This window comes from Channa argus, chromosome 17, assembly GCF_033026475.1.
Source record: "Channa argus isolate prfri chromosome 17, Channa argus male v1.0, whole genome shotgun sequence".
Lineage (NCBI taxonomy): Eukaryota > Metazoa > Chordata > Actinopteri > Anabantiformes > Channidae > Channa > Channa argus.
Window position 1 is genome coordinate 6,296,128 of NC_090213.1, and position 16,464 is coordinate 6,312,591.

General features: G+C 36.8%; 1 protein-coding gene across 6 annotated transcripts in view; it reads left to right on the forward strand.

Moving 5' to 3' along the window:
* ncoa1 (nuclear receptor coactivator 1) overlaps nucleotides 1–16,464 on the forward strand; it is a 48,463-nt gene that overhangs the window by 3,308 nt on the left and 28,691 nt on the right. For 5 of the 6 annotated variants that reach the window (XM_067483075.1, XM_067483078.1, XM_067483077.1 and 2 more), the window contains exon 2: nucleotides 13,563–13,766. The gene's annotated coding sequence lies outside the window, so the exon portion shown is untranslated. Of the gene's footprint in view, nucleotides 1–6,408; nucleotides 6,518–13,562; nucleotides 13,767–16,464 lie in introns of those variants that run through there. The other variant, XM_067483076.1, reaches the window with a different exon arrangement.

Genomic DNA, 16,464 nt, shown 5'->3' on the forward strand with positions numbered 1-16,464 from the left:
TCTGAGTCCAGTATGGCCCCAAAATATTGCATACTAATTCAGGACTGAATCTGGTCAAAATCTGAAAGGTTCCAATATTTGAATTCGCTTCTTGCCCTTTAGTTGTTTTGTACCTTAGTACTAACAGTGAAATACCTCTACTCATTGATGAGTAGCTGTCAGTCTGGAACTTATTGGCATTTGGGCGAACATTTGTTGAAAAGATCTAAACCACACGCTTTGGAATGAAGAAACATGTGGACTGTGTGTCTGACTGATGTGTTTTTAATCATTTTTGGACAACAACAGAGGCCCATTGCAGAGATGAATAAATTAATCCAGATTGTAGAACAGCAGACGTTTCCCCCTAAGTGGAGGCAAATCACTGTTGTTTTTAGTGTCTGTATGGGGATTGTTAAAAATACGATTCATTAAGAGAATGACCCCAGTTATCCTGTACGTACCAAAGAATAAAAGCAACTTGGACCAAGTCCTACTGGAACTTAGAGAGGGCATTAGATTCACTGATTACGAGGCAAACAGTCATTTAGTTGTTCAATGGCTTTTTCTCTAGCAGCATCACCCCATTATTGAAACGGCCATGTATTGTATGGATTGCCATAAAATTTGGTAAAGATGTTCATGTTGCTCTCAGGAAGTGAATTTCCAGGCCTTTTGACTAGTGCCATGATCAGGTCATGTTTTTAAAATGTGTACCTGTCAAATACATCCAAAACTAAGGACACTTCCAAAGGAACATGTTGAGCTTGTTGTTGTAGTTAAGAGCCTGTTTGTTAGCTAATATTAGCATGCAACTTAAAGTGACACAGTGCCCAAGTTCAGCCTCACAGAGCTGCTACTTCTACAGCATTGGTATAAGACGCCCAGAAGAAATTGGATGTGATTAGCCAAAGGCAAATTTAGGCCTGGTGCACAAGAGTCAGCGCTTCGTTGAATCGACCAATCAGAGAGTTGGATTAGCACAGCCTCTCACGCAAGCCAATGTTACTTTACTTAAGCTATAGCCATGTACTCTGCACACACTGGCTTTAAATGTGGCTTGTAAATCAGTGCTGTTTTGAGGAATCTGACTCATAATTGATATTTGAAGCCAGTAAAGGCATTTATGTTATGGAGTTAAAAACATTTTAATAAGGATCCTTTAAATTTGGTCATTGAAGAATTATGACCCAGATGTGCACAGAGTGGGACACTTTACGGTTGAAAAATATACTTAAAAATGATGTTTCAAGGAGTGCTCAAACAAGCTAATGGAGACTCAGCAAATATTGGCTGATATGTCAGCTGAGGTCTACAAATTTCACTCATCTTGCCTTAGCTGCCTGAGTGTAAACTTTATTCCTCCCGACTATTGTACATACTATTTCTGTATGTGTTGGCCAAATGAAAGAAAAACTCTTATTCTGCATTAATGTTTGCACATATGTAGTCTGCATGTTGGTGAGTGAACAGTTATTTGCTTGACACGCGAGCCAAAAAAGTAATCTTGGACTTACTGTAAATTGTATCAACCCAAAGCTTGTGGTTTGTTTGCTTACTTAAAGGATATGAAGGAAAAGTATCTTTTAATGATGCTGTTTCCTTTAATCAAGGTGTGGGTTTACATTTCTGGTCAAGTTTCAGCATTCAGCATAGGTTGGGGGATCACTGTTATCACAAGTCAGTGTGTGTAGAGATAAAATAAACGGCTCTTCTTTTTCTGGATGGTGTCATATTGTCTTTCATATTTGCAATGGTACGTGCAGGAGCTCTCGTTTCTGCATACAGGTTGGTAGTTGGTATGTTCTGTGTAGCCTGGGCTGCTGTATTCTGTGGTTTGTCCCTCGATACTGATCTGAATCAGTGCAAAGCAGCAACACACACGCACATATATGCGTGCTGTCTTCAGTTGCTGTCAGCAATGAGAATGCGGGGAAAAAAAGAGGAGAGCACTGCTGCTTTGACTCCTCCGATGGCCTACATTCTCGCCTTGGAAAGAAAAAGCTAGTGTAGCAGTCTGAGCATTTGTGAAGGTTGGGAGGAAAAAGAGAGGAGGAGAAAAGTAAAGGGGAAGAATGAGATACAGAAAGACGTCAGACAGGAAAAAAAAAGCTGAAGTGAGAAAACAAAGCAAGGAGTAGTTGTGATGTTTTGAGCAAGTTAACTGTCAAACCCCAAGGGCTCAGTTTCTTGTACGAGGTCAGTCTGCAATAAGTCACACGGCAGTTTTGTTTTGCAAAGTGGATTTAAGTAGGTGTTTTTAGTTAAAACTTAGTTTACCAGAATGATAACACTGGGACAAAAAGAAAACAATGTTGAAGAATATATAAAACTTTAACAGGTGTGACTGGATCTGTACCTTTGCCCATGGGACACTGTCAAGTTTAGGAGCTTTAACAGTTGTGACGTCAACGGTGTGTAATGAACACATGGTTGTGTAAACACTTTATATGAAGTGGAGCATAAAGGTGTCATCCACAGTTTGTGTTAGTTGCAGTCAGTAATTAAACTTAAGATTGCTTAAATTGGGCATGATACTGATTTCTTCTTTTTGTGGTATTGGTTTTATTGCTGACTCCATGAGACAAATGAATCACCCCGGGGTCTCCAATATTTAAAAAGGAATTGAGTGTAATCTCAAAGGCCTTTGCACACGTTGCAAAGTATGCAAATACCCGCGTGCTTACCTCCACTTGTGATCTGTACCTGCAATGTCAGAAGGGGCATGGAAGCTTCTCTAAAAGTTACAACTAACGTCACAGGAGGAGGAGGATTTAACCTTTGGCTCTTTGAAATGTGTTTGAGTAATTGTTGAATTGTTGTGGAATTTCATGGACCATTTCATGGGATTATAAGACTCTAGATATTAACAATACAACACTGCTTAAAACAAATAGCTGATTTTTTCGTTTTTTTATACTTATTTTTCAAATAAGTAAATCGTTGACCCCATTACTTGATGCACCAACAGGTGCAGCCTGTTTTTTTTTTTTTTTTTTGGATAATTATTTATGGTAAAATAGCCTATTTTATACAGAAGTTTTCAAGTCAAGACATTTTCAGCCATCTTGTATAAATGTTAATATTCCAAATTTTAGGATTGTTTATGAACTTTTGGAGTATTTAGGTTTAGGTGGATCATTTATGGAGAGCTACTGATTCGCTCATCAATTCTTCTCACATTGAGGCAAAAGTGCGGGTCGGTTTCAGTTTACAAGTTCATTTATTGGTGATATTTAAAGTAATTCTTTAAAAAAAAAGGTTTACTAGCCATAAACGTTAACTATGGCACAGCTGCACCACTGTGGCAGTTTAATATGACATAATCTACTTAAGGAAAAAGTTCACGCAGCTGTTTTGAACTGCAGCAGTGCAGCAGAGGCTAAAGGACTGTCTGCGTTTGTCGATGCACATCTCAGTCAAAAATGGCTTCTAAGCCCTAAACGATCAGCAAAATGTGAACCTATACCACCATATTTTCTACTCGTAGTTACCAACTGATAATCTGCTCCAATGCAAAGATCTGCACAGAAGGAATATTTTAACCAAGTTACACACATAAATTAACAGATTAAATCTGTCGTATTTATTTTCCACTCACTCAATCATACTTGCAAGTATCAACGTTGGGCCCGATTTTTTTTTCAACTGGATGCTAATTTAACACTCTTGTATAAACATTTAAATTACATTTACGTTACATTACATAACGGTATTTCAGTTTTATTTCCTAAAATAAGTTTCCCCTCCTATTAAACTTAATTTTCCCCATCACTCATAGACAGTCTCTAAAATCTTACCTCAGTGCAATCAGTTTCATTTCAGTAGTAAATTCCAACATTTCTGTATCTTATATAAGAGTTTTAAGTGAATTGCTAAAACCTTAAGGAAGCTTAGGTTACTACCACAGTAAGTCCAACCAGTACACAAGTATAGTAAATTCTTGCTTTCAAATTTACCTAACAGGTAATGTATTAAAGGAATTTGCTGTAGTTAATTCAAGAACATACTGCTCACTTTTAACTTATACACATTGGTAATAAGCTTTAGGGGCAATATGAATAATATTATTCATATAATATTAAAAACCCAACAGATTACTTGACTGCAGCCAGTAGCAGGTGAATGTAACACAAGCATTGACACATTCAGACTAGATTCACGCTGTGGCTGACCAAACCCAAAGTAGCCATATTTCTACTTACACACACGCTGCACGGCAATATCGGTGCTTAGTACTGAGGATTTATGAGGCAAATTGAAAGCATAGAGAAGATGGCAGTGTAAGAACTTTGAAACAGTCATATTTTTAGCATCATGAGAAACTTCAGTGCTTCTGAATACTTTCTTTGCCTAGACATCAGAGAAAAACATCCTGAGTTTTTTTTTTTACTGTGCTCGTGTAGCATCCCTGATATCTGATTGAAGGCAACTGAGCACAAAAAGACAAAAGAAAGTGGTCTTGTTTTTTTGTGGGTTGGGTAATGTGGTGCATATATGTACTGTATGAGTCAACCAGGGTTTCCTCTGTTTTTCTGTGTGTGTTGTGTATTGTAAGAGTAAGTTTGTTTCTACAGCTACAGTTTGTGGTCTAGAATTCAAATACGTGCTCTAGGCTGTAGCCATTTTACACACCACAGGTGTTTCTACACTGTTATTCTGGTTGTGTACATCTATTTTCGTAAATGCTGAGCAGTCAGAAAAAAATGACTGATCTGGATTTGCTGTGAAGAACAGCTCTTAAGTTGTTTTCATTAATCCAGTGTAACTCATAGATGCCTGAGGATATGTTGGCAGGTTAGTGGTACACTGTGGAAAGACCGAACTATTTCACTGCTGCCTTCATCAATCTGTTAAAATGACAGCTTTCTGTCTTTCTGTTTAGATGGATTTAAGTAACCAGGTTACTGTCTTTCCTGAGTGTCATGTATACGAGAAGCTGGTTGCCGAAACCGGGGGAAGGGGATTAGGGAAACCTGGTTTAGATTTCTTTGGGCGAACGCAGATTACTCTGCCTCGTACACCAGATTTCTAATCGACTTTCTCCAATTGCGCATGTGCATAACCAAAGGCTGCAGACGGTAAACTGCACGCAGCCGAGTGAAAGAATGAATGAAAGGAAAGATCATTAACGAGTTAACAGGGCAATGCTTCATCATTTTAAAAATAAAGTCTGTGTAAGGTCAGACATAAATTTAATCTACACAGTATCTTGTACAAGTCTTAATAAGTCACTTTCTCCTGTGGATTTTTAAATTTAGACTGTTCTGGATCAGCTGCGTGTGTCTTTCCTTTCTCTCCCCCTGCACTGTCACTCTGCTGCGACACGAACACACACACACACACACACACACACACACACACACACACACACACACACACACACACACACACACACACACACACACACACACACACAGAAAAGTCAAAAAGCCGCATTGTCCATCATTATACAGTTAAAGTCTGTGTGCCAGGCTTCTAAAATAAGTCAGAGGTGGAAGAGAAATCAGCTTACTCTTCTGCTGCATGTATACACATACGATTTCCCCCGATTACCCAAGAAAGCTGATTTCTCTGAGCACCCAGTTACCTAAGTGCATACAAATGCAGTAATTGCTCACTTTTAGCTAAATGTTCCTCACGGCTGTAAAAGAGAGAGTTCCTTAGTACACGCAGGAGATAAATTTAGCATTGACTTTTAGTAATTTTATTTGAAGATAAAAGTTGATTAAGGACCAGTGTGGTGTTAAAAAGTAAACCGCTGATCAGATTTAATATTTAAGCACAAAACTTTATCAATATAAACATTTGTTTCAGACTGGCAACACCTCTTATTACTAACTCTTTGAAAGACTGCATGTCACTTAATCTGGCCCACATACAAGTTTCGAGTAGATTGATGAGTGGATTGTGTGTGTGTGTGTGTGTGTGTGTGTGTGTGTGTGTGTGTGTGTGTGTGTGTGTGTGTGTGTGTGTGTGTGTGTGTGTGTGTGTGTGTGTGTGTGTGTGTGTGTGTGTGTGTGTGTGTGTGTGTGTGTGTGTGTGTGTGTGTGTGTGTGTGTGTGTGTGTGTGTGTGTTTTGATCTGCTTCCTGATACAAGGATCTCATCTGCTCCACTCTCTTCAGAGCGTTAGGGTCTGCTGCTAACCTCCACCTATAATATTTATGAGGTCAGTGTTTCTCTCTTACTTGACGCCCTCTGTCAGGGTCAGTAGTCTAAAGCAGCTCATCTCCCTTCTGATAGGAGCTAAAGTTGCCTTTACTTCCACTCTTGCACCTTCCCTTACTGTTCAGTTCAGCTGAATACAGGTCACTGAGGTGTGGTGTTTGTGTCAGGTTGGTTTGGCAGTACCACAACGTTTTGGCTGCACTCTTGAGTAAATATGTAAAAAGGAAAAACGGGTTTGGTGACAACACTTGTGATAATTGCAGTAAGCCGTGTGTCTACACAAAAGGCTTTATGGCACTGACTACACTTCACTGTGTGAAATCAGGCTACAGTTTGTTTACTGTCAAATCCCGGCTAACAGGCAGTTGGTGAGTAATTTCTGTTTCGTCCTAAATCTTATATGAAGTGTAGTACAAATGACAAGGTTGACAACCTGCGTAAAAACACGATGCTCAAGGTGTGATATTATTAAAGTACCTTCTAATTTAGATAGAAAATTATATCTTGGCTGTAATTATCCTGTCATAATACATATAAATCTGTTGTCAGTCACGTTCTTTGCTGTACAGTGCGGAGATATTAGGATTTCTTTAACATTTTTGTTAATCATTCTATCACAATCAGAATCACTTTTTAGTATGTTTGTCCATGCAAGGACTTTCACTCTGGTTTCTAGTGGCTCTTATCTTACTTGCGCACAGTAACTGTATGGAGGATTCACAATGATACATACACAAATGTGAACAAAGATGAAGATTACTACAATATTTAGTAATAAATATGTACAAACAGTGGTGGGCTGTTAAAACACATTTTGGCAGTACCAATATCAGTACTGAGTGGATGTGTATCCATCGGGTGTTTTCTTCCACCCTAAATTTAGAACTGCAGTTAATGAGAAGTGACTACTGTACGAATCATTCTATCTTCTAACAATTCTGTGTCAGCCATCTAAAAAATGCCAGAAAATAGTCGAATGTGATTCCTGATCCCAAAGGAACTTCTTCCATTCGTTGCACATTGAAAACCCCAAATCTTCAATTTACTGGGATGAGGATAGTGAAACATTTGAGAATCAGGAATAAGCAAATTGCAAGTTGCCATTTCTGTTTGAAAATGTAATGGAACTCTAAATGATTTCAGCTATTGCAGAATGACTCATCAATAATTTCCAATAAATTACATTTTAACACAATTTTCTAGACCTTTCAGAATAATAATTAGCAGAAATCTAAAAAGACTGACTTGCTACCCATGAATATGGAAGAATATCCTCTTCAAACAGTGAAGTGTACAGATTTCTATACTTTGTTTTAATGCTTGTGTAAGAAATTGTTTAGATAAATTTTAAGAATTTGTGTCAGTTCTAAGACTTGCCTATAAACGTCTTTGTTATTTAACTAATTTCTATGGGAAAGCTTTACATAAAATAAAAAAAAATAAAAAAATGTTTACAACTAGCCCAATCAAAAGTTGCATCCCACAGGAACACGAGTAAGGTTTAGTTTTAAAAGAGACAGTACTGAGTGTGTTTGTGGATGCACACTGATTTTAGAGATGCAACTCTTCAATCAGCCAGCTAGTGAGCCGTGACATGACTTAGTGCTGTCGCTTTTGCAAAATGTCACCTGAAACGTGGCAGCATTTCAAGAAGTTGGAAGAAGATGTACAATGTCTTTGCAGACACTTTTTTAGGTAAAAGAGTGAGTGTGCAAAATGATTTTTATGCGTCTTTGTTCCCAATCCCCTACTTGAGGGACTATTTCTTTAATAGTTGTCTAATTTTATTTTATTATTTTTTTCTTCTAGCACTTTGTATTAACTTTATCTAGCAGAGTTGGATTTTTTCAATTTTGCTTGCTCTGTGCCTGAAAGTCCCTTTGGATAAAACTGGCAAATCTAAATATAAATTGTACACTGAACAAAAACATAAATTCTGATATAAATAATGCCCCAGTCTTCCTTCATGTTCAACAGTATTTTTTTTTTAATTCTTAATCTGTGTGAATGTGTAACGGTCGATTAACAGGAAAGGCAACTATTTTGATAATTTAATCATATTAATTTTTGTAATTTTTAAAGAAAGATATACTAAAAATCTTAATTGAGTTTTTGGATGTGTAGACAAGAACTAGACATGTTCTACATGCTGTAAAAAAATGTAGTTTCGAAAAATTCCAGTGGACTTTTTAACAATTTCCTATTGTGTAAAACAAATGACAAATTGAGTAAATATGATTAATGATAATACAATAAAAGCCCAAGTTATTGTAAATTATCTTTAGATGTAAGCCCTAATTGCTTTGGAAAAAGCTTCACTACATGTTGGGAACCTTTACCATGTGCAAGCATTTCTGCCTATATGAATATTTTTGACCTAAAGACTATCAGCAGTTTCATGCCATTCGTTTTACAGGTGAGTCCAAGATATTTCACTGTCATGGTGTCCACCTGCTTCTGCAGCTGTCTTTTTTTACGCATTTTACGCATCTGCACCATTTGTCACATAGTCCTTGTACTTATTTAAAAGCACTGATAGATAAGACATATAGACTGCCACACTGTTCCTGAACAAGTCAGGGTGGTCTGCTCAAGCTGAGTTTAGTCTAAACTTAGTGAAGGACAGATTAAGCTTCCAGCAGGGCTTTATGACATCAAGGGCTTTTTAAAATGCAGGTTTCAGCATCTTTATATGCTTGCAACTTCAAGACTGAAGAAGTTTTTCTTCCCCTCTGCCATCAGACTCCTAAACAGCTGACAGGAGTTTGCAATCATGGACATAACTGTTTACATGGACATAACTGTTTAGATTGAATTACATTTTTGCTTTTACACATTCATTTTTTCAGAACTGCACTACCTCCCTGAGAACTGAACTACCTCACTTTATTGCCTTTATTACTCTTATTTTTTTGCTCTTATTTATTTTTTTTTATTTTACTTTACTATATGACATTTAGTGTGGACAGCAAAGTAAGAATTTCATTGTGCAGGGAAACATGCTTTCTGTCTGTGCATATGACAAAAAACACTTTGAATCTTGAATATTGCAAGTTTTAGCAAGTTGCTTTCTCTATAAAAAAAATGCTTCACTTTCTCTTTGATTGAATCTTAAACACCAGCAATGGCTTCAAGCAACATTGATCCAAAACATCTGTGCCTCCTTGTTACTGGTTACAACAGAATCCTCAGTTAGAAGTATATTAGTTTTTATAGAAGGCTGAACTTATACTTTTTATTTGTGTGATTCAGGTTGTACAAGTGCTATCAGCATAGCTACCAAATACTAGATCAATTCCGACTTCAATGAAGGAATAAAAACTAACTCTAAAATTAAAGACAATTACTGAGTAGATAAATTCCATGCAAACCAGTTTCCAAGGTAAAAAGAATTACACCAGTGCTTTGAGGAAAACATTAAGTTAAATTGAAAGTTAATCTTCTTTCTTCACTCGTGGTAACTTAAGGGTTTCAAGACAGCAAAAGTGATTTCAAAAATGTATTAATTTCGAAAAGATGCTAAACTTTTAATTATAGTTTTTCAGTTGCTGTCAAGCATCAGGCCTGCCTTTTCTTTAAGGGTAAGATAAGAAGCAATGAGTAAACCTGTTTAATAAAAAGGATACAATGTGATCCAATGCCAAATATAGTTGCTGAAGAGAGGCCATGGTGCTGGTCTGATTAAAGTGAAACTTGGCTCTGTTGCAGAAAAGGAGGAGGATGCATATTATGCCAGAGTGTGCCTGCGGTCAGCTGAATCACATACTGAAAGACTTTCATTTCATCGTTACATCAAATGGCCGTTTGATGAAACCAGACTTGAGTCATATGTTAACAACTGATAAATAACAAGATAAACATTTAAAAACAATGGTCAAAATCATGAAATACTCTTTGGCAAAAAATAATTTTTAAAGTAATATTGCAATTAAACAATTATTGCATTTTTTTCCAGAGGTTCCTCTTGTGTATAATTCAGTGAGCCATTAATTGCTGGTTGTTGTGTCAACTTGACTGTTTTTTATTTTTTATTTTTTTGGTTTTATGTGACCTGCCAGGGGGGAAGCAGTTATAAAATAGCATTATGCTAACTCTGGTACAATATAATGAAAACACTGATGTTTAATATTGCAAATGGTCCCTTTTAAATAAGTGTTAATTGAATAACTCTAGAGAAGAAGAGTTGTTGTACTACTTAATGTCTAGGAGGAAGATATTTGCTTACTTCACTGGAACATTAATAGATGGGCAGTAAGAAATTATTCTACAAACTATGCAGAAGGACACCGATATTAAGCACTAATTTAGAAGGTTTTCTATGGTATAATAGAAAATCCCATATTGTGTGAATATTGATACATTTGAACAGTATAATCCTAAGTTGATAAATATGATAACTGATGGGATACTGGGCTTTCAGTTTCCAAATTTAGTTTCGGATCAAGAGTTTCCACTATTTTCATGTTATTTGCCTCTAGAGTTCTCACCCTGAGATTGGGATTCTACTAATTATTTTAATCCTCAAGGGGATTGGGTATCTTGGTGTTCCGATATAGATGTGATTTATAGTTTTGGAAACTTAATTAGAGTGGGCACTTTGTATGACTAAATGAAATTGATAATATTCCCTTACCCATAGGTTTGGATGATCAGGTAAACCAACATGGAAAATATTGGGTTAGGGGTTAGGGTTAGGGTTACTGTTATTCTCGTACTGTTTGCTCTGCTGCTTGTCCCATCAGGGGTCACTGCACGTTGATTTGACATGAGTTAAACGGCCGTCCTGCTGCAACCCTCCCATTTTATCCAGGCTCGGGACCAGCACCAAGCACCCTTGATTGCTGGCCGGGGCCACACGTCGGGTGGGATTTGATCCCATAGCCTTCTGGTTCTAATGTCTGCAAATAGCACACTACCCCTTTTTATGCAGAGTTATGATGCAGCAGTAATTTTCTCTAATTGAATCAGTGCTGCTTGTGATTTTTGCAGCCTGCCTTACTCACAGATCTTACGGCTGCACTTTCTGCAATGTGAGCAACTCATTCCCTGTTAAACATATCTGCTGTATGTCCGATGAGGCTGATGAAGAGGTTGGTGAAGGATCAGAATTACCCATGTATGTACATCCAGATAGACATTTACAGCCAGCTCTTCCCAACATGAAGATGATTGCAACAGTTATGATTGGAAGGCAACCAGAAAAACGCCTTATAACCTTTAAATTTTTTCTTGTCATGAATTTGTGAAATACAGCAAGCTCTGAATGAAATGTATACTTTAAGGCATTCTCATGATGAAGCAAGTGAAGCAAACTGTTCAGACCTTTTCATCCTATTTGCAAGTTATACTTATGTTTTCCAATCATGCTTCTTTGGCCTGATCTTGTTTGAAGTTGTTTCATATTTTGTATCTATTGATTTCTAGTCCAGTATACAGTATTTAGCTACAGTAAATGTTCATTAGTGTCTGACACATTGAAATTACAGTTGTATACTTCCCAATTGGACACATCTTTTTTTTTTCAGGAGCTGCTTGATCCAAATACTGAAAGTCCTAACTTAAAAATAATATTAATAAGCTTCAATTCCTGATAAGAATTTAAAAACACCCCAACAGGGACTGCTAGAGCATGGAAGTATCACTCTGATGATTTGTTTTTGGAACTAGAGGCACTCAGTCCACTTGAAGGATGATCAGTGAAGGATCATCACTCACAAACAACCTTTGGCTAATGAGAGTGTTTTAACCAACAGATTACTCACAGAAGTAATGTTCAGTGTTGACAGCTGAAACAAATTGATGCAGGTGACATTTTTCCGTTAAGGGCAGGGGTCCAGCACTGGTTGAAATTATAGTATGGAATAACCTGTGTTTTTTTATTATGAGTAAAGTCCCGTAGGTCTTTTATAATTATTAAACTGCTACAAATACCATATTTGTCAATCACTCAAATAGATGATCAACAGAAAAACTTTGTGGACTTTTTAAGCAGCCTTTCCTTGTTTCACTTTCTTCAGTATGAGAATTTGTTATACATCTGTTTTTGATTATTTTTTGTAAATTCAATACTTTGACTTTGTTATCATTGGCCTGACAAAAAAAAGAAAAAGATTTAAAGACATCATCTGTGTGACTGGGGCAGAGTGGTGGCTAGAAGGTTCCAAATCCTAAGACACATTTTAGGTTAATTGTTCATTGTGAAAGTGAGTGTGAATGGATGTCTGTCTGTGTATGTCTCAACGTGTTGGCCCTGAGACAGACTGGGAACCTGTGTACCCCACCTCTGACCCAATGACAGCTAGCATAGAATCCAGCCCCTCACAGGCCTGAATGAGACAGAGGGTTACAGATAATAGATGGCTCCATGTGACTGACATTTCTCACTATTGTCTGACACTTTATAGTGTTAGTGTGTGAGACGTGAAAATAGCAAAACGTCAATAGCTTCATAGTATGTACCATTATTTAAATCACACTCGTTTTAGCAGTATGAGGAAGCTTCATCCACATTGTACGTATGCAGCAGTGTAGAGGGTGACAGAATGGGAGGTGGTGCCCCTGACAATAAGCCAAATAAAATATTTCATTTACTTGTGTGGAACAAATTAATAATCATTAGAAACATCTGTTACGGAGGCTGAAAATGTCGCGCACACATTCATTTCATCAAGTGCTTTCAATAATGTATATGAACTACAAACAGATTGTGAGTCTTTCTACTTACTAACAGGACGAAGTGGCAAAGCCTGCAGCCTCTGTGCTCGGGCAGCACCACACCTGTGCCCACATCAGCCTTACACCACCACAACCTATGCAGGAGTCATGTAATACAGGACAACTTGCAGCTATGAAAACATGCTGCACACTTTGTGACATGGTTCTTAGGAAATTTCAGCTGGATTCTAATCAGAAAAATAATAAGTACTTTTTGGTCAAGTATATAATTCTAATTGTTATAAGAAACTAAGTGGTGTTTTCACTGAATTTGTAGATAATGTGCTTTAATGGGATATGTATCAATATTGGGATATGAAATTTTGGTCATATCACACAGACTGGGACTGTAGCATGAGTGATTTTCCATTCAATCCAGAAAATAAACAACGGGAATGAAAGAAAATAAGTAAAAATATGACTCAACCTGAACAAGATTTTCTTCCTTGTGTCAATCAGAGAGCAAGTGAGACCTCACATATTTTCCTGGATATATTCTTCTGGCTTTTCTTTTTCCAACATTTCAAATATACTGTAAATTAGGGACAGATAAAGAAGAGTATCTGGTCCACTTGATGGGACAATTGTTTTTAACTTTCAACACAAATTCAATCTTGTTGGTATAGAATGTTTGCTGTGATTGACGATAAAAATCCATCGCATGGCATATTAAGTGTGGTCTTCATTCTCTTTTCCCAGTCAGAGGCCAACTGGCTTCTCCCTGCACCTGGGATGGTGCCATGTGACAGAGCGGCCGTGGAGACATAACCCCACCAGCTCTAAGCTGTGTACCCACCACTGATCAGAAGCCCAGCCTCCCCTTCCTCCATCTTATTGTGCTTTGAGCCCTGGACAAGGCCACCACAACCACCACATGACTCACCCACTGGAGCCCTAGAGCAAGTAAGTTTACTGTATGGCTGGTCGGTGTTTTGTATTAAACCATGTGTGGTGAAAAAAGGTTTGCAGTTCACAGCCTAACTTTTTTTTTTATTCAGAAAAGATTATGAATGCATAAAAGAGGACATATTTATGCACTTACACTTTTGACTTGTATTGAAAATGTATGTTTTATGTATTATTTTAGTGTATAATATGGGCTTCTAACAAAAACTGAAGCTCATATATGAGTAATGTTAGCAGTTGAAGTAAAACGAGGTCAATATAAAATAGACAAAAATGTAAAACAAGATGCAAGGACTCAATATTATACTGCGTTGACTTGAAATCCCTATTTGAGATGAATTATCTATTTATTTATTTATTTATTTATGATAAATGAAACAAGATTTAAAACAGATTATGATCCTCAGTAAACTAGATGTTAACACTTTGAATACTTAATCATAATAAAGATTAGATGGCAAAAAAAAAAAAATAACGAAGAAGTTGTAATTCAGAATGCTAAACAGAACGCAGCATTTAAAAGACTCAAGTCTTCAGTGTCTCAACACAGATTTAACACCCTGTTAAATGTAAAGTTAAGGACAAGAAATATAAGCTCTCTCTCTCTCTCTCTCTCTCTCTCTCTCTCTCTCTCTCTCTCTCTCTCTCTCTCTCTCTCTCTCTCTCTCTCTCTCTCTCTCTCTCTCTCTCTCTCTCTCTCTCATATATATTCACTGGCTTATCTGCATTATTCGCCTTTGCTTTAGAAGAGTAGTAGGGTTCCACACCGGCTGCATGGCTCTCAACATCCCAGCATGTCTGCAAAACCCTCCCACAGTGTTTTACGAGTTGAAATGAGGACACGCACACACACACACTCGTTCCCTCACTCACATTCCAAATTACCTAGAGACCAATTGAGTTCCGTAGATGATGAATATTTATGATCAGTCTGGCAATGATCATTCCTGAGATCGAAAATTATATACATAGGAAGGGAAAGAGGCAGATATGCAGATCAGCTGGCTTTAACTGCACTCGCTTTACACTGTGCATTCTATGAAGCTGAGACACGAAGACACGAAGAGTCTCAGCTTCATGTCTTTCGAGATGTGTGTGAAGTCCAACAGGTAATCATTGGTATTAGACTGATTGATCAAGCATAACTTTATTCAGAAGTTTGTTTATAATTAAACATTGTCAGTCTATCAAATATGAATAGTTTTTGCAAATAGGTTTAAAAATTAGTTTTACTCTGATTTGTGGAAAAAACTGTCTTTGTGTTTTGTACAAGGAAAAACAATGTTACTTTAAAAAAATCTTCTTTGCATTTGTGAAACAGATTTTCTGACATTTTGTAGATTTAACACAATTTAATAATGAAAATCATTATTTTCAGCTCTTGAGAAACTAACTGAATGAATGACTTGAATAACTGAAGATGAAAGACATTCCTAGTAACAGCCTTTAACCATGCCTGACTTTGCAATTATGTGCATTTGAAATATGTGGATGTTGCAGTTATTGATCTTGTTCTGTTTGTTTTGGGATTGTTTTGTTGTCAGTGGAACGGCATCACTCAGTTCCAACATACACGTGAATGCAAAAAAACAGGATTTTCTTGTTGCAAAAAAACACTGTTATTCTTGTTTCAGATTCAGAACAAACTTTGATGTCTTTGATGTGGTTGATCAAACGCACATTTGTCAGTTTCTAGTATGTTCTAAAATGTAATCATATCTCTGTTGACCTGATTCCTCTACCTTTTTTTAAAAAACTGCTGAGACTATTTAGTATTAAGTTGAAAATCCAGTTCATTATTGAGACACTATCCAAAACTGAAAAACTCTCTCATCTCTCAGATAACGTCTTTTAAAATAATTAGATTAGACAAATGACCATTGCTGACAGGCTAGTATTTTTGTTTTAGTAAAACAGTCACATTTCTGCAGCCTTTAAGATTAAGCAAAGAAAATTACTGTCCTGGGTAAAAAATTTAAATAATAACATTTGATTGATCTGATAATTATGCGCATTACCAACTGTCACATTTGAAAACAGAAGACTAATTTCAGAGTGTGTTTTGAGCAGAGAGGCGTGTGAGCATAAATCATATGGTCATCACATATAGAATACAATATTCATTGTTAATTTTCACATTTCATTCATATGACGTGTGGTTGAGATTATGAACTGAATGTCCTGATGGTCACATTCCTTTTAAAATCATGGAATTTAAAAAAATGTATATAAGCACCAAGATGGTAGCCCTGACAATTCAGGGCTAAAAAGCAAATCCATCACTATCCCTCATTCACATTTATAGCAGGATGCTAACAAGACAGGGCCTTGTGTGACAGCAAATTATTATTTTCACTGTGATTAACATATGAAAGCATCACATAAATATCCCAGCATAGTACTAAATAAAAGTTTAGACCAGCAGTCCAAACCTCAGATGTATTCAGTTTGCATCTTCACATTTAGGAACCTGGGATCAGCAGAGGCAAAAGCAAATTTATATGTTTTACTGTTATTCTTCTCATGAGTTGATTAAACTTCATTTTATCATATGAACTGTTCAAATAGTGTGCGTCTCTGTATGATGTGTGGCAGTATTAGATGTTAAACTGTCTTTTGATTACGATTCACGCAGGATTTTATATATTTTTTTACCAAGATTACATTTTTGTAAAATTGTGTCAACTTTAGAGCA